Genomic DNA, 18,950 nt, shown 5'->3' on the forward strand with positions numbered 1-18,950 from the left:
TTTATAAGTGGGATGAAAAGCTGGTGTAATATAAAAGCTCACAGTATTGAATCATTTACTTAATATATGAAAGAAGATCCACTTAGAAAGGAAAAAAAAATGAAATACCAAATATCAAAATTGTTATTGATAACAAAACCCATGAATCCCTTTTACAATAGAAAACCTTTCCTTTAGAGAATGGGAGAGAAAAGGAATCAAAAGAATAGAAAATTGTTTTTTGGGAAATAATTTATTAACATTTGAACAGTTGAAGTACAAATATGGAATAACTCATGGTACAATGTTTGCATATCATCAACTGAAAGCTTATTTAAAGGATAAATTGGGAAACAGACTGAGATTACCTGAAGGAAGCAGCTTTGAATATGTGATTACAGACACAATGATAATTAAAAGATTTATAACGAACATGTTCATTAAGCTGCAAGATAAGGAAAATGATGAAATAAGCTATAAACCTAAACAAAAGTGGGAAAAGGATTTAAACATAAAGACAAAAAATGAAGCATGGGAAAAGTTATGCTCTGGAAGTATGAAGAATACAATAAACACAAGGTTACACGTGATACAGTATAATTGGTTACACAGGGTATATATCACTCCTCAAAAATTAAAAGAATGGGATCCAACATTATCAGATAGATGTTTTCGCTGTAAGAAGGAAATGGGAACAACAATACATACAATTTGGGCATGTATGAAAGTGAATACATTTTGGGAAGATCTAAATCAGATATTAAATAAAATCACAAAAAATAACATACTAAAAAATCCAGAGATTTTTCTTTTAAGTAACATAAAAAGAAATGAATTAGGTCTTAAATTAGATAAAGCGCAAAAAAGATTCATTCTGATAGCCTTAGCAGTAGCAAAAAAGTGTATAATATTAACTTGGAAAATGGAAGAGAGCCTGAGAAATCCGCAATGGTACATGGAAATGAATAAATGTATTCCATTGGAAAAAATAACATAATTAAAAAAATAAAGTCGCATTATTTGAACAAATTTGGGAACCATACATGGAACATAAGAGAGAGCTTGCCTCGGACCTCCACCCCCTAAAATGATAAGAAGACAAAATGATTTGATTCAGTGTGTAAAAGTAGATGATGCATTTTTCTTGTTTATTTTTCATTGTGTGAAGACATTGTTTTATGGTTTTATTGTATTGTATATGTTGAATATTTATTGGTTTTGGAGGGAAGTGGGAAGGGGGAGGGGGTGTAGGGGGAAAAAAAGGGAGAAAATGCCACTGTGTATATTTAATGAGAAACATTTGTATATATTTTGGTTGATATGATTCAGTGTGTAAAATTAAAAAAAAATATAAGAAAAAAAAAGGCAAGTACCTCCTCCTCTGTCTTCTGCATAAGGTCCATGACCTTACTCCTACTTTGAATATTTACTTCTGTTGAATCAGTCTTCATCCCACAATTATATACTGATGCAAACATCCATTTGCGATCTTTGCCAAAATTTTTCCTCCATTCATAGATGGCCAATTTTGTCCTTTTCTTTCCTTTTGCCCTTAACATATCTGCTGAAGCCCTTGGAATTTTTCCTCACCTTGTCTTCCAGAGCCACCCCATGCCTTCCTTTTAGCCCTCATAATTTTCTTCTTGTGTTTTCTTGCATTCCTCAAATACCATTTTTTGTATATTTTATTTATTAAAAATATAGTATACAGACATATAAAATAGTACAGATATACAAAACTTTTTTCCCTTTTTATTTCCCCCTTCCCTCCCTCATACCCTCCTCACCTAAAAACTACCCCAAATAAAACTAAATGGAGCTAACATATGTATGGTCATTTACTTATTGCCGTGTTGGGTGCCATCTCTTTCTGGGAAGAGAAAAAAACCTTATTACATTACTAAACCCATATATTTCATATACCGGTCCCACTCCTTAATAAAAACAGAATAATTATCATGAAAATTGTAAGTTAACTTAGCATGCCATCTCTTAGATATTCAACTCAATTTTAATTTTCCAACCAATAGCTATACATTTCCTAGCCACTACTAAAGCCTGTGGAATAAATGAAAGTTGGGACTTCTCCATTTTTAATCCCAAAATCAGTGTTGTACTATATCCCAACAAAAATAACATCAGGTCAAGTTCCAATTTAAACTTAAACAAGCCTTCTAAAAATTCCAAGATTCTACACCAGAAAGGTTTCACCTTTTCACAAAGCCAGATTGAACGTAGGAAAGAACCGGTCTGTTTCGCACATCGAATACATAAATCCATATTTCTTTAATTTCTCAGGAGTTAAATAGAGTTGATGAAGAAAATTTTAGTGAAGCAGCCTATATCTCACATTTATTAATTTAGTCATACTGTCTTCACACATAATCATCCATTCTTCCTGAGGTATTTGAATAGCTAAGCCTTCTTCCCATTTAATTCTTGATTTATACAGATCTGACTTTCTCATTTTATGTTGTAGCAAAGCATACATTTCTGAAATAAATCCTTTCTTGCCTCCATCTATAAATAAAGTTTCAAATTTCATTCACTTAGGTAACTTTAACTTGCATCCAACATTTTCTAACAACAAAGCACAAACTTGATAATATACAAACAATGCATTTGACATAATTCCAAATTTTTCTTTAAGTCTATTGAATGAAAGAAAAGAACCAGCTTCATAACAGTCTTGTCCCAACTTGTTCCTATGACTTCAAATATTGATTGTTCTTCGAAAAAGAAAACAATTTATTCTGGTACAATGGAGTCCCGGCAGAAATTTTACCCTTAGTTCCAACAATCTGATTCCTATTGTGCCATACACCCATGAAGTCTTTCAGCACAGGTAAACAATAATTTTGTAAGAGACGTGGATTCCATTTATAAATCAGTTGATCGACATTTTGTTCAAAAAGCTGGGACATCTCCACTTTAGCCCATATCAGAGGTCTATCAGTATCAAACATCCTATTAATAAATTTTAACTGGACTGGTTCATAATAATTTTGAACATGTGGTAACTGTAATCCCCCTAAAGCACACCTCCAAATCAATTTTTGTAATGACACTCTTGCCAACTTACCTTTCCACAAAATCAATCGTACTAAAGCATTTAAATCGTTTAAAAAAATTTGGATGTTTACAAGGAATTGATTGAAATAAGTATTGTATTCGCGGAAAGATATTCATTTTTATACAACTTAGATGTTCTATCAAAATTATTGGTAAATCTTTCCATCTATTTAGATCATGTTTAATTTTACTCAATAAAGGCAAATAGTTTAACGTATAAATGTTGATAATCAACATCCACAACTATTCCCAAATATTTAATCTTGTCAGACCACCAAAGTCTTTTTTTGTTTACAAGCTGAATAATCCTCCTTTACAAACGGCATGATCTCACTTTTCTCTCAGTTAATTTTATACCCTGACATTTTACCAAACTGCTCTAATCACGCTTGTAGATGTCCCAAAGATTGCTCAGGGTATGTTAAATATACTAAGATATCATCTGCAAACAAATTAATTTTATATTCCTCTGAATTCACCTTAATACCTTTGATATTATCACCTTGTCAAAACATTTGAGCCAATGGTTCTATGACCAATGCAAATAAGGCGGGTGACAAAGGACATCCTTGCCTAGTCGATCTAGTCAATGTAAATGAAGAAGATATTTGCTCATTTGTCACCACCCTAGCCAATGGATTCTTATACAAGACCTTCACCCAACCAGTAAAGAGTGGTCCCAATTTGAATTTCTCTTATACTTTAAATAAAAAAAACTCCATTCTATTCGATCAAACACTTTTTCTGCATCTCAAGCCACTATCTTAGGTTGGTTGGTTTGCTCCTGAGAAGTATTGATCAAAGAAATCAACTTAACAATATTGACCTCTGAGTATCGGTTTTCAATAAACCCAGCCTGATCTACATGAACAAACTTCAGCAAAAAGTTAAAACCTTTGCCACTATTTTATAGTTTACATTTAATTAAGAGATCAGTCGATAAGATCCATTCCTCAAATACCTTGATGGTTCCTTCACCCTTACCCTTTCCCTTCTTTTCCACCTATTGCTCTTTTCTCTACCCTTTGTAACCTTCTTGCTCTTTCACCCATTGTCTCTCATTTACTCACCCCCTCTTCTCCCCCTCTATCCACTCGTCTCCTCACCCCTTGTCTCCTCCTTCTCCACTTCTTCCCTCCCTCCCTTGTCCTCACTGCCTCTTCACTGCATCTCCCCATCTTCTCCACCCCTTATCCCTCCGCATTTTTCCCACTCTTTGCGCCCTTTGAACCTCATTCCCTTGCACCCTTTGCCCTATTCTTCCTCTTCCACATCACTTGCATCCACTCTTTTACTTCACCCATTGCCCCACCTCCTCTTAACCACCCCTATGCCTTTCCCTTTTTTTCCACCACTAGCCCCTCTCCCTCCCTCCACCCCTTGAATCCCCTCCTCTCCACCTCATCCCTCTTCAAAACTCCTCCTCCTCCCTCCACTTCTTCACCCCCTTGCCTCTTCCTCATTCAACCTTTGTCTCCTCCCCCCTTGTTCATCTTGTCACCTGCTCCACACATGGCTTCTTCCCATCCCCTGCTCCCTCCTGTCACACTTTTTCCCCTTCCCCTCTTCACCCCATGCCCTCTTCCCTTCTTACCCACTCCGCCCCTCTGTACCCCTCCTTCGCACCCCTCATAATTCCTCCCATCCTCCTTACTCCACCCCTTCCTCCTTCCCCTCACTCCACCTCCCTCCCCCCTCTTTAACCTATGCCCCCTTCCATATCACCCCTTAAACCCCCTCTCCTCCACCCTTTCATCTCTTCCTCCCTCATTCTCCTCTGCATCTCTTGTTCCTTCCCCATCCTAACCATTTGCGCCTTCACTCCACCTCTTGCACACCCTCCTCTGTACCACTTGCCCTCTTCTCCCTCTCTATTCTTTCCCACACCTCCTCTTCACCACACCCTCCCTCTCCAACACTTGCCCATCTTCCTCATCCTGTCATCTTTCCCTCTCCACCAAGTGTGGTGGCACACCACCAGCCTACTGTAGGGGGCAACCTCTGTACCTGCAGGAGTGTCAGGGGACAGGCTGCCAATCAGTCGGCCTGAATGGATCAAGCCCCACCCAGTCAGGTGTCAATCAGCCTCCAGGATATAAGCCTGTGTCAGCCTCCCGAGGCTTCACACTGGGTTGCTGCAGCCACAGTCAGCCTGACTCTATGGAGGTTTTTGTGGATTAAAGCCTGTTGTTATCTTTACCTTGTGTGTGTCTGATTCTGTCTAACATACCACAATTTAATCCACAAAATTTTCCCATGGCTGCCATGGAAAAAATCCTGTGCACAGGGAGCCTCGAGGTTGACCCACGCTTCAAGATCTGGCAGCATGAGGTCGAGGCAATCATCGAGGCACACGAGGGCGACAACCTGGACTCCGATCGGAAAAGGTTGGTCCTACTCCGGTGAAAGCTGGGTCCCTGAGCCTTCCAGGTAACCAAAGGCTGCACCACGTACAAGAGCGCAATGGAAACCCTTGAGAATGTGTTCTTTGCAAGTTACCTCCTCAACACCCAAGCCCAGCAACCTGGGCAGATCTGAGTCTTACCTGGGACACTTGCGAGAGTTGGCCCGACCGTGTCTGGCAGAACCTACGGTAGGTGTAGAGGAGGTCGAGAGGCTGATCCGGGACGACTTCATCTGAGGGCTATGCTTGAGGGCCATCCGGTAGAAGTTGCTGGAAGACAACATCTATGCCCTAACCAGGACTGTGGAAGTGGTCCAAACCCTGGAAGCAGCAGCCCTGCACGTTGAAGTCTTCAATTCTGGTTTTCCCTAAGCTCCCTCATGGTCCTCTCACACTGCAGCTGCAGCCCCAGGCTGAGCTGGGGAGAACGTCGCTGCAGCAGGCATCCGGCGACCCTATAAGTACTGTGGGTCCTGGTGTGGGTCAGATAGACGATCACGCCAAAACTGCCCAGCTAGGAACCTGTATTGTTCCTGATGCGGCAAGAAAGGTCACTTTGCAAAAGTGTGCCTCTCTAAACCTGCCGGCAGCTCAGCGGCCCTCTGTGACTCAATTGTCCTGGGTAAACTTGTACCTCTCAGTTTGTTCGTTTTAGATTGGTCACAGTGTTTGAGCTACCGAAAGAAAACAGACACACACACCGAGAGCACTTCAATTTATACAAATCTTTATTACTAAATCTAAAGCTGAATTCAAACTACAATATGCAAGCCCTTCCCAATTATACTTATCAACGCCTGGACTGGTCCCAACTGCCAAAGCGAGGCAACGACTGCACACTTGTAGCAGATTGTCTGGGCGCCGGTAGCAGCTTCTCCACCTTCCTCGACCGGGACGTTGGTTGGAGTCTAGAAGTTCTTGATTCCTTGTTACTGCCACCCCCCCCCCCCCCCACTCCCGGACAATTTTAAAGAAGGGGGTGAATGTGGTGGTACACCTCTGGCCTACTGCAGGGGGAAACCTCTGTACCTGCAGGAGTGTAAGGGGACAGAACAACACCTGGCCGGCTGCCAATCAGTTGGCCAGAAGGGATCAAGCCCCACCTGGTCGGGTGTCAATCACCCTCTTTCCAGGATATAAGCCTGCACCGGTCTCTCATTCAGAGTTGCTGCAGCCACAGCCGGCCTGGCTCTGTGGATTAAAGCCTGTTGTTTAGTCTTTACTGTGTGTGTGTGTGTGTGTGTGTGTGTGTGTGTGAGAGAGAGAGAGAGAGAGAGAGAGAGAGAGAGAGAGAGAGAGAGAGAGGAGAGAGGGAGAGAGAGAGAGAGAGAGAGAGAGACTTTGTCTTTCCCTTCCACCACTTGCTATCCCTCTTCTCCACCAGGAGGGCCCTCTTCCTCCAACTTTTGCCCCCTCCTGTCCATCCTTCGCTCCCTCAACCCCACCCTCTCTACCTTGCCCACGCTCCCTTGTTCTCTCTTCTCCCCCCTTCACCTGTGGCCCTTACCCCTTGTCCAAACCTTTACCGCCCCTCTGCCATCCCTTGCTCCTCCCCTCCCGCCACCGAAGCCCGCCTCACCCACCATCTCTGCACGCGTTCTGCCTTACGTCACAAAGGGAGGGGCGGGTTGAGGCAAGCTCGAGCTCTGACACAGCTGAGGGAGAGAGAAAAAAAAATAGCGGCGCGCGAGCGGCCAAGCACGTGGAGCCGGAGCGCGAGCGGGCAGTGGGGAGGGGGGAAAGGACGCAGTCCCGGAGCACGCGCGGCGGCACGAGGACGACACGGTCCCGGAGCGCGAGCGGACAGTCGGTGAGTGTGTGCGCCGCTGGGCCTCGTCCCTTTTCGGCCGGTGAGTTCGTGTCGGAGAAAGCCGGGGTGTGAGGCTGGACGGGACGTGAGGAGAGGGGGACACGGGACGTGAGGAGAGGAGAGAGAGAGAGAGAGAGAGAGGGAGGGAGGGAGGGAGGAGGGGTTCGGGCCATCGGGCATTGAACGACGGAGGGGGGCTTGGAAAAGGAGCCAGCGTCCCTAGTGCCACCTGTGGGAACTCCATGTCCCGCCCCCGCGGCCGGGACACTGTTCCACACTTCTTGCCGACTTGGGTGCTGGTGGGTGAGCCGCTCTGGCGCCGTGTCACTGCACCTGCCGGTTACCCCCACCAAAGGGTGGACTCGATGGAATAAGATGCGTCCCTGTAACTTCCACTGGATGAGCCCTTCACATTGTACCAGCCGCAGCTCGCCGTTCCCCGTGATGTGGCTGCTCGCACGTTGCACACCCGGCTTCCCCTGCACCTCCAGGGTTCCGATACGGCAAGTGGCGGCAATGTTTGCAGCACTAACGCTGAGCGACATTTGTAGAGTAGAGATCGTTGGAATTACTGTTGTGCATCATCTGGAATCGAAGCCATTGCCTTGTATCGTCCGGTTCTTTTGCTGAATGTTAAGTGCTGAGGGAATTAGGTAGCTGGCCCAACTCGGAATCCGGCTGCTCGTGTAACAATGCTGGAGAAACTTCGCAGGTCAAACTGTACCGACGTTTGACACCACCTCTTGTTGGTGTTCTTAATGGAGCGAAGACTAATGCCCATGATGGTGCTGGCCGAGTTTAAACCCCTCAGTAGCCTTTCTTGTTCTGTACCTTGATGAAGGACTCAATCCGAAATGCTGGTCATGCATCTGTATCTTTGCTACATCTGCTAACTTTCTCCAGCCTTGTATTTTTACTTCAACCATGATGTCTGCTGCAGATTTTCGCGTTTTACTTTCTGAGGGTGGACAGTACTTTGGAAACTTTTTTGCATTGACTTTAATTAAATTAATAGTGTATCGTTTTAATGTTCAATGTCATTAAGACACTGGTCACTCCATCCCCCGCAAGTATTATTGCTATGAAATTCGTTTGTAATTTAAATCTCGTTTTTTAAGGTTGCTCAGTGAGTGTGCATTTTTTTTGTTAAATATATGCTAAAAATGGTCATTTGTGTGGGTTTTTTGGTGTATAAATTCATTCTGGAGCAATTCTCCAGAATGGTGTATTTCCCCTCTATACTTTCTGCTCGTGTTTGCTGTATGGGACTCAAATGTCTCATTTCTGGTCTCTACACTTAGAGAAAGTTTCAGAATTGGCTTTGCTTCCTGACTCCTGGTCTGCACTGGGGTTTGAGTGAAACACAAAAGTCTGCAGATGCTATGATTGCAGGAAAACATAAAAATACTGCAGTCTCTCCACCATTTCTCTGTTTTACTGTGGCTTGTGGATCAGTTGTTAATCTCACTCCATACTTTCACAGTCAGAAGAATCAATTTATTGCCATGAAATATGTTGTTTTGCGGCAGCATTTCGGGGGCAAAATTGCTTAAAAAAATACATGAAAGAAAATCCGTGCAAAAGTTCATTATCCCTTCAGAAATCTGATGGCAGAGGCAGAGGCTGTTTTTGTACAGTTGGGTGTTTGTCTTCAGGCTCCTGTACCACATTTCTGATGGGAGGAGTGTGAAGATGGCACAGGCTGAGTGGTGAAGGGACCTTGAGGATGGAGGCTGCTTTCTCGAGACACTTCAACTTGTAGACATCCTTAATGGAATGTTGACGAATGCCCATGATGGCACTGGTCAAGTTTAAATCTCTCTTTAGCCTTTCCTGTCCTGTGCATCCAGTCAGAATGCTCTCCACAGTACACCTGTAAAAAATTTTTGAGAGTCTTTGGTGATGTTCCAAATCTCCTCGATCTCCTCACAAAGTTTAGCAGCTGACGAGTCTTCTTCATGATTGGATTGACATGGAGGCTCCAGGACGGTCTTCAGAGGTGTTGACACCCAGGAATCAAGTTCTTAACCTTTTCCACTACTGACCCCTCAATGAGGACTGGTTTGTGTTCCCCTGATTTCCCCATCCTGAAGTCCACAATCAACTCTTTCGTTTGACTGTTATTATTGTGACACCACTCAACTAGCTGATCCATCTCCCTCCTGTGATTCTGCCGACAATCATACTGTCTTTGGCAAATTTGGAGAAGGCATTTGAATTGTGTCTGGCCACACAGTCATGGGTGTAGTATGAATAGAGCAGTAGTGTGTCTGATTTGATTGCCATTGAGGAGGAAATGTTTCTGCTTTGTACTGACTGTCTTCTGCTGAAGAAGTCAAGGATCCAGTTGCAGAGGGAGGTGCAGCAGCCCAGGATCTGAAGCTTGCTGACCAGTTCTGAGAGAATGACGGTATTGAAAGCTGAGTACCAGTCGATGAAAAGTAGCCTGATGTATGTGTTGCTGTTGTCTAGGTGATCCTAGGCTGAGTAGAGAGCTTGTGAAATTGCATCTGCTGTGGAGTGATTATGAAGGTTGCGAATTGCAGTGGGTCCAGATCTTTAGTTTGGTATGAATTAATTTTGGCCATGGCCAACCTCTTGAGGCATTTCATCGCAGTAAATGTGAGTGCTACTGGGTGATTGTCATGGAGACACCTCCCTCTGTTCTTCTTGGCCTCCGGGATGATTAATGCCCTTGAAGCAGGTGGGAACCTTTGACTGCAGCAATGAGAAATTGAAAATGTTGGTGAACACTCCAGCTTGTTGGTTCATAGTACCCCAACCATAGTGTTTTTCTTTAAAAATTGAAGCTACATTTGGGCAACTAACAAGTTTCATGTCATGTTCATAACAATAAATTCTGACTCTTTCTATCATTGTGGCAGGCAGTGCAATCAAAGTCTTTGCCTTGTGTAGTCTGGTTCTTTGCCAAATGCTTTAAACCTTCAGCCATGGAAATTGTTTCTTTATTTAAATTCTTCATGCTTTAAAATACATATTAATTCCCTCCTGCCCCTTTTACAACTATTTCTCTTGTTTACCCATTGAAGCTTTCCAGAACTAACAAAATACACCAGCTAATCTATAGGGCAGTTTTGGCATGGTGTGCCCTTCTGACTTTTGTATTCAGAAGCATGCATTTTGTTAATCTTTCATTACAGTGCCTTTATAGACTTGTTTGCACATACTTCCCTTATCGCTGATCTTGTTTGTTTCCAAGCTGTGTAGAGCAGTGGTGAGATTGATATTTTTATTGGTCATTCCTATTTGGGAAATTGATTTGCCTCCTTTACAGTTCTGCAGTCGTCCTGTGACTGGTTTCACAGTGATGTTGAATGAACAGACATTGGAATCCTTAAGAACCTGCTGCCCTTGGCTTCCATAGTTGAAAATGCAGGATTAAGAGTTGCCATTGGAGTTGCGTAGATGAATGATCACTGAATTTTACACTGGCAACCAAAGGAGTTTAGTGTAATGTATATTGTACACATCAGGCATTTACTTACTCCTGAATGGGGTTGAGTCTGAGTATTATTGGAGCATTGTCATTCCGATAAGAACCTGTTTCAATACACTGTCTTGATTGGTGAAAAATATTTGGGAAATGAATGTTTTTGACCAATGTTGTTAGTCCAGTTACTTGTGATCAATGGTAACCCCACCCCCCATCTCCCCAACAAAAAATAGTATGTTTAATGTCAAAGGTTGATTGGATTTTTTTGTTGGGGAAGTGGCCTTTTAATGTAAGTCGTGATTTTTCATGCATATTAAGTTTTATCAACCAAAGAAGAATAATTGTTCATCAAATCAACAATTCTGATCCCTATTTGAGTATGCTTCTTATTTACTCCTTCAAGTTTGGTTTAAACCAGACAATGTACCACAGCTAAGCTGTTAACTTTTTGTATGATGTAGCCTCCTAACACTTGGTCATTCCCTTGTTTTTGTATGGCATGAATTTATTTGCTGTTAGCAGTATATGCCTGAATATTGTCTAAGTCTTGCTGCATCGTGTTGTGGACTACATAACATTGCCCAGAGACAAACTGATGGTTTGTATCTAATCAAGCAACTGAAGGTGGTTTGATGAAAAACTGTTTTGAGGAGTGCTTGTAGCAGGGAACTGAGTCCGAGTTGATTGACCTACAACAACTACAATAATTTTCATTTGGCAATGTTTCCCCTTTGATTCAATTTTGTTTTTCAGCTTTACAGTGGTTCTTCATGTTGCATTAAGTCGAATGTGGCCTTGATGTCACTCTTAGTTTCTGTGTGGACCAAGTCTGTGAGATTTGGAAGCGAGTGCCTTGGTAATGAGTACATATGTAACTGCAGTAGTATACATTATTTTAAAATGATAAATACAAAACAAGTATACTAACTATTCAGTTTCCATTGTGCAAGAAAAAAAGTGGTGCTACCAGTTGGAGCGGATTATGATTAGTGTAATAAGAGGATGTTCATAATCCTGATAGATACATGAGACCAACTGTTCTTGAACAAAGAGGTGCTGGCCATCAGCTTTCTGTACCTTCTATCCCAAAGTTTGTGACCTTTGTGATGGGGATCCTTTATGATTTTGGCTGCCTTCCTGGTTGGGGGATTAGAACCTGTGATGGGCTTGGCTATGTTTGCTATCTTCTGCAGCCTTCCACGCTGCTGGGCACTTGAATTACCAAACCAGGCTACAGTGATGGCACTACTCAGTATAATTTCTGCAGTCCATCTGTTTGTGGAATATTCAACATGTCAAATTTAAAAAAGTAAAAATAAATTTAGATATGCAGCAAGGTAATGGGCCCTTTTGGACCTCGAACCCCTGCCACCCAATGGACCTACAACCCCCGTACATTTTGAAGAGCAGGAGAAACCCACGCAGACACTGGGAGAATGTAAAAACTCCTTACAGAGATTGCCAGATTGGAACCCCGGTCGCTGGTGCTGTAACAGTGTTGCTTGAACTGCTATGCTATCCTTACTGCCTCAGACTTTGAGGAGAGTGTGCCTTGTGAACAGTTGCTTCAAGAGGGGTCTTCTGATGTATGGACTTACTGGAACTTGAAGGTACTGACCCTCCTCACCTCTTTTTCAACAACATGGACAAGTGTGTGGTTCCCCCTTCTGGAAATAAACAATAAGATCCTTTGTCAAGGAGATGTTAAGAGCAAGATTGTTATTCTGGCACTGTCAGAGATTGTTCATCTCTATCATTTGTGACTCATCATCTGTAAATTTAGATTGTGTTGGAGCCAAACTCGAGTGTCCAGACAATAGAAGAGGTGATGTTGTCAATATGCCCTAGTTGGGGGACTGCCAATAAGGTAATCAAGAAGCCAGTTGCAGAGGGATGATCCTTTAGTTGGCTTATGTTTTACTGGTAGGATGGTGCTAAATTCCATGCTGTCAATGAACAGTGGCCAGATGTTGGTGTATTTGTGGTCCAGATGATCTAATGCAGAGTAGAGGGGCGTCAATATGGCATTGGCTGGTGATGTGTTGTGATGTTGGGTGAATTGAAGTGGGTCTAGGTCCTTTCCCTGTAGAGCCGACCTATACATTATATGGGAGGGTTGCATGCCAAGAAAATGGTCCGTGCTGTTTTTTTTCCACCATGTCCTCTATGCATGCATCAAGAAATTGGGGGTTTAAAAATATTTCTTATTCACAAATTCTATCAGTGAATTTTATTCCAGATCTTAAAATTTTTGGGGAGTGATTTGTGAATTCTATCTGGGCAAATATCTTGTCTGAACGGCTGAAACAAAAAAAAAACTATGAAAATGTTAAGATTAGCCAACATCTAGTCATAGACCCATAATGTGGCTATGTAGCTGGATTGGATTTGTCATATTTGTGAACAGCCACAGTGAATTTTCCTCATTGTCACATGCTTGTCATTGTGGTAACTCTGGTCAAGCAACATGATGAAAATGAATCGGAAGAATCCAAATTTATTGTCATGGGCATGCCATGAAATTTGTTGTTTTGCGGCAGCATTTCAGATGCAAATATTCATGACGGGTGCAAATATTAAAGCTGTAAATTACACTTTAAAAATAAATAAATAGATAAATTGGTGCAAAAAGAAGAGTGAGGTTGTGTCTGGTTCATTTTCTATTCAGAAATCTGATAGCAGAGGGGAAGAAGCTGGTTTTGTACCACTGCATGTTCATCTTCAAGCTCCTTTACCTCTTTCCTGTGACAAGAGCATGACTTGGTGAGGGATCTTATGAATAGAGGTTGCTTTCTTAAGACTCCATTTTTTGTAGATGTTCTTGATGGGATAAAGAAAAAGTCAAAGTGAGGCAGTGTCTGTGTTTCATTGATCGTTCAGGAATCTGATGGCAAAGGGGAAGAAACTGTCCTTGTGCTGCTGGGTGTTCGTCTTCAGGCTGGTGGTGAGGTCCTTGGGTAGAGGCAGCTTTCTTAAACATAGAGCTCTACAGCACAGTACAGGCCCTTCAGCCCTCAATGTGTGCTGACCCATATATCCCTAAAAAAAACCTACTAAATCCACCCTACCCTGTAATGCTCGATTTTTCCTTCATATATGTGCCTAAGAGTCTCTTAAATGCCCCTAACAGGCACCCACAACTTTCTGTAGAAGAACTAATCTCTGATGTCTGCCCAAAATTTACCTCCCCTAACCGCGCATATGTCCTCTAGTGTTTGCTATTCATGGCCTGGAAAACAGGCCCTGGCTGTCCACCCTATCTATGCCTCTCATAATCTTGTAGCCTTAATGAAGTCTCCTCTCATCTTCTACACTCTAAAAAGAAAAGTCCCAGCTCTGCTAACCTTGTCTTATAAAATTTGTTTTCCAATCCAGGCAACATCCTGGTAAATCTCCTCTGCACGCTCTCCATGGCATCCATATCCTTTCTGTAATGAGGTGACCAGAACTGAACACAATATTCCAAGTGTGGTCTCACCAGAGATTTGTAGAGTTGCAATGTGACCTCTCTACTCCTGAACTCAATCCCCCTATTAATGAAGCCCAGGATCCCATAGGCTTTCTCAACTATCCTATCAACCTGTGCGGTGACCTTGAGGGATGTATGGATTTGAACCCCATGGTCCACACTTCAAAGTAACCCTATACTCTGCCTTCTGATTTGTCTTTCCAAAATGCATCACCTCACTTTTATCCAGATTGAACTCCATCTGCATCTTTTCTGCCCAACTCTGTCTCTACCAGACAGTGATGCAACCAGATAGAATGGTCTCTACAGTGCACCTGTAGAAATTTAACATACCAAATCTCAAAATCCTCACAAAGTGACATTAGTGACATCATGATTGCATCGACATGGAGGCTCCAGGACAGATCTTCAGTGATGCTGACCCTCAGGAATTTGAATTTCTTAACCCTCTTCATTGCTGACGCCTCAGTGAGGATGTTTGTGTTGTCTTAATTTCCTGAAGTCCACAGTTTCTTAGTTTTGCTAACATTGAGCACAAGGTTGTTATGACTCCACTCAGAGCTGTTCTGTCCCACTCCTGTATGTTTTCACATGTAGTCTGCGATTCTGCCTAATGTCATTGGAAATTTGTAGATGACTTTTGATTTGTTCCTCGCCACATAGTCATGTGTAGAGCGAGAAGAGCATAGGACTAATATGCATCCTTGAGATATGCCTGTGTTTATTGTTAGTTAGGAGATGTGTTTGATTCATACTGATGATGAAGACAAGGATCGAGCTGCAGAGACCCAGGGTTTGGAGCTTCTTGTCCTGCACTGAGGGTATGATTGTCTTGAAAGCTGATCTGTAGTTGATGGAGTATCCTGATGTTCATGTTTCTGTTGTACAGGTGATCTAGAGCCAATGCTATTGCATCTGATTGTGATGGTAGGTGAATTGCAGTGGGTCCAGGCCTTTACTAAGGTATGAGTTAATTCTGACCATGGCCAACCTTTTTCAAAAGTATTTAATCATAGTAGATGTTAATGCTACTGGACAATAGTCATCGAGGCAGCTTACTCTGCTCTTGGGCACTGGAATGATTGATGCCCTTTTGAAGCAGTTGATAACCTCTGACGATGAACACTCTGGCTAGTTGGTTGGCACAGATTGCAGCTAATTCTTGAGAACAAATCTTCACTATAGCTGAGATATTGCCTGGTATCCTATGAAGGAAATGAATTGGAAGAAAACTTCTAGCTAATGGTTGTTGTGAATATGTTAGTCTTTTGCATTCAGATGCTGGTGAATGTTAGTGCGAGTCCTTGAGGATGGGGATGTTCTTGGAGCTGTTCCAGCCATATAATTGTTCATCACCATTCATTATGTGTCAGATTGGCATTGTGTTACACAATGGGTTTTTTAGTGTGAAGATAGGATTTTATTTCTGTGAGGACTCTACAGAAATTACCTATAATTGCATTTGTGGATAAATGCATCTAATAAGTAGAAGCAGACTGAGAATAACATCATGGTTAGAGACAGGAGAGGCAACAACTACAATTTGGAGGATTAGAGACCATGATGGATGGAGAGACCTGATCGCCCACGCCAAAGGGCAAGGCACCTGAGCAACAACTAAGAGTTTGATCAGGACATCATCGTGTTTGGTCAATCCTAGTTAAACTAGACTGTATTCTGTGCCCTTGCCCCATGTGCTTGTTCCAACCTTACTTTATGCAGCAAAGTTCTAATTTATCCACTGTGGGAGGATGGTGAGTGATTTTCAGTAGGCTTCTTTGTTTCTGAATTGATGGTATGGAACTTTTTAAAACTTGTAATATTTAAAAAGAAAGACAATACAAAGTACAAACCACATTATTACAAAAATATATTAGTAAAATAGATAATCTTAATTAGTACATTAATCCCTCAATATAACCCACCCCAGCCCCCTTAACAAATTAAAAAAAACCTCAAACTATCCCTATTTATACAAACTGTTGGAGCCTGTACAAAGATCAAAATATCTTAATACAACAAATACAGGTATTAAAAAATAACATACTTAACATATACTAAGACCCATATATTTTAAATATGGATCTCATATTTTAATTAAAAAAAATTACATGATAATTACTGTTATTTTTTTTCTAAACAAATACAAGATTTTAATTCATTATGCCACCTCAACATACTAATCTCTACTTCATCTTTCCATGTTACTGCAATACATTTTCTCGCAATAGCTAAAGTTAAACGAATGAAGGCAATCTGAAATTTATCCAATTTCAAACCCCTTAAATTCGACATGAGGCCTAATAAAAATAGTAAGGGGTCAAACAATAATTGAATATTATACAACCGTTCCAAAAATTGTCTAACTTTTAACCAAAAATTTTGCATCTTTTCACATAACCATACTGAGTGCAAAATGAAAGCCCCTTTTTGTCCTCCACACCGGAAACATAAATCTGAATCTCTAAATCCATATCCTTTCAACTTCTCCGATGTCAAATATAATTGATGTACAAAATTATAATTAACTAAATTATACCTTGCATTAATCAATTTAGTTACCACATTTTCACATATCTTTAACCAATCATCCTCCAATATAGTAAGTTGTAAATATTTTTCCCATTTACTTTTTATTCTAAAAACACCAAGGTTTTCATCTTCTCTTGTAATAAATTATACACATTTCTGAAATAACTCCTTTTTTCAAAGATTCTGTAATTAATTTTTCAAATCTAGACAAATTGGGAGGTTTAATTTCTTTTCGTAAATTATCTTCTGAAAAAGCTTGATAATGAGCAAATATTGAGTTCATTGAAATATGAAATTTTTCTTGCAATTGAATAAAAGAAAGAAAACTTCCTTTCTCAGAAAAATCCTCTACCCTTTTAATACCTTTTAAATCTCATTCCTTTAAATAATAACTATCCATTGAAATGGTATAATCCTATTTTTATATATAGAAATCCAACCAGTAATTTTACCCTTAGATCCAATTAAACAATCTCTTTTGTACCAAATATCAATTAAATGTCGAAGTACTGGAACACTAAAAGACTTCAAAAAACTTGGTCTCCACCTATATATATATATATATACATATATAAAAGAATTTAGATCACTTTCTGAAAATTAACTTAATTCTACTCTGATCCATATAGGAGTTTTTCCCCTATCTCACATTTGATTAATAAATTTCAACTGAGCTGCCTCATAATAATTTTCAAAATTATGTAGCTGAAGGCCTCCTAATGGATATTTCCAAGTCAGTTTTTTGCCATGAAACTAAATAATTTATTCTTCCACAAAAATAAATGAACAGCCAAATTTAATTCCTTAAAAAATGATTTGGTAAAAAAACAAGGAATAGACTGAAAAAGATATTGTATTTGTGGAAAAAACATTCATCTTGATACATTTCACCCTTCCTATTAAAGTTGATGCTAAATCTTTCCACTTCTTCAAATCTGCTTTAACCTTTCTTAACGAGGGTATGTAATTCAACTGATATAATTGATTATAATCCACATTTATTACAACTCCTAAATACTTTTTTTTCAGACCAACGAAACAGTAATCTGTTTACACTCCAAATAATTATCCTTTGAAATAAATAATAATTCACTCTTATCCCAATTAATTTTATAACCAGACATCTCTCCATAATGTTACAAACATGTCTGTAAATGAACTAAATGTTGTTTAGGATCTGTAAGATAAATTAATACACCATTCGCAAATATATTAATTTTATATTCATCCTCCCTACAGTGATACCTTTAATATTAATATTTTGTCTAATAAATTGAGATAAAGGTTCAATTACTAAAGCAAACAGCTGGAGACAAAGGACAACCTTGTCTCATTGATCTTGATAAAGTAAATGACAATGATATTACTTCATTTGTCACTACTGTAGCTGAAGAATTATTATATAGAGCTTTTACTCATCTAATAAAAACTGGACCAAATTTAAAATGTCCTCAAACTTTAAATAAAAGTGCCATTCAACATGATCAAATGCTTTTTCTGCATCCAAAGCCACTACCAAAGGTAAATCACGGTAGTTCTCTTGAAGCATTAATTAATGATATTAATTTAACAACATTATCAGCTGAATAATGATTTGGAATAAATCCTGCTTGATCTACATGAATTAACTTTGGTAAATACTTCGCTTTCCTATTTTCCAATACTTTAGCTGCAATTTTGTAATCAACATTTAATATAGAAATTGGTCCATATGAAGCTACTTTTAATGGATCTCTATCTTTCTTTGGAAAAACTAATTAATGCTCTAGAAAAAGATTCGGGAAGTGAAGACGTTTCTACTTCTTGTTCTAATACAGGAAGTAATAACTCATAAAATTCCTTAAAATTCCAACATGAATCCATCTTCTCCTAGAGATTTCCTATTTGGCATCATTGCAACACTTCCTTGATTTCCATATTCGTAAAAGGAGAATCTAACTCTTGAGATTCTAAATCATTCAAAAAAGGAAGATCTAACCCTGCCAAAAAAGATTCTGTCAACATTGTGTTCCACCTCAGACTTGTATAAATCCTGATTAAAAAGAATGAAATTCATCATTAATTTCATGAGGTCTATAAGTAACTTTCGTACCTTTTTTAAACAGCATTTATTGTCCTAGAGACTTGTTCCATTTTCAACTGCCAAGCTGAAACCTTATGTGCTCTTTCAATCAACTCATAATACCGCAGCTTAGATCTTTGAATTAATTTTTCATACTGATATGTTTTC

General features: G+C 40.3%; 1 protein-coding gene across 8 annotated transcripts in view; it reads left to right on the plus strand.

Moving 5' to 3' along the window:
- The first annotated feature begins 7,109 nt into the window (after positions 1 to 7,109).
- ugt8 (UDP glycosyltransferase 8) overlaps positions 7,110 to 18,950 on the plus strand; it is a 166,244-nt gene continuing 154,403 nt past the window's right edge. For 6 of the 8 annotated variants that reach the window (XM_069926580.1, XM_069926576.1, XM_069926574.1 and 3 more), the window contains exon 1: positions 7,110 to 7,265. The gene's annotated coding sequence lies outside the window, so the exon portion shown is untranslated. Of the gene's footprint in view, positions 7,306 to 18,950 lie in introns of all 8 variants that reach the window. The other 2 variants (XM_069926577.1, XM_069926575.1) reach the window with 1 other exon arrangement.

Source organism: Narcine bancroftii, chromosome 3, assembly GCF_036971445.1.
Source record: "Narcine bancroftii isolate sNarBan1 chromosome 3, sNarBan1.hap1, whole genome shotgun sequence".
NCBI lineage: Eukaryota > Metazoa > Chordata > Chondrichthyes > Torpediniformes > Narcinidae > Narcine > Narcine bancroftii.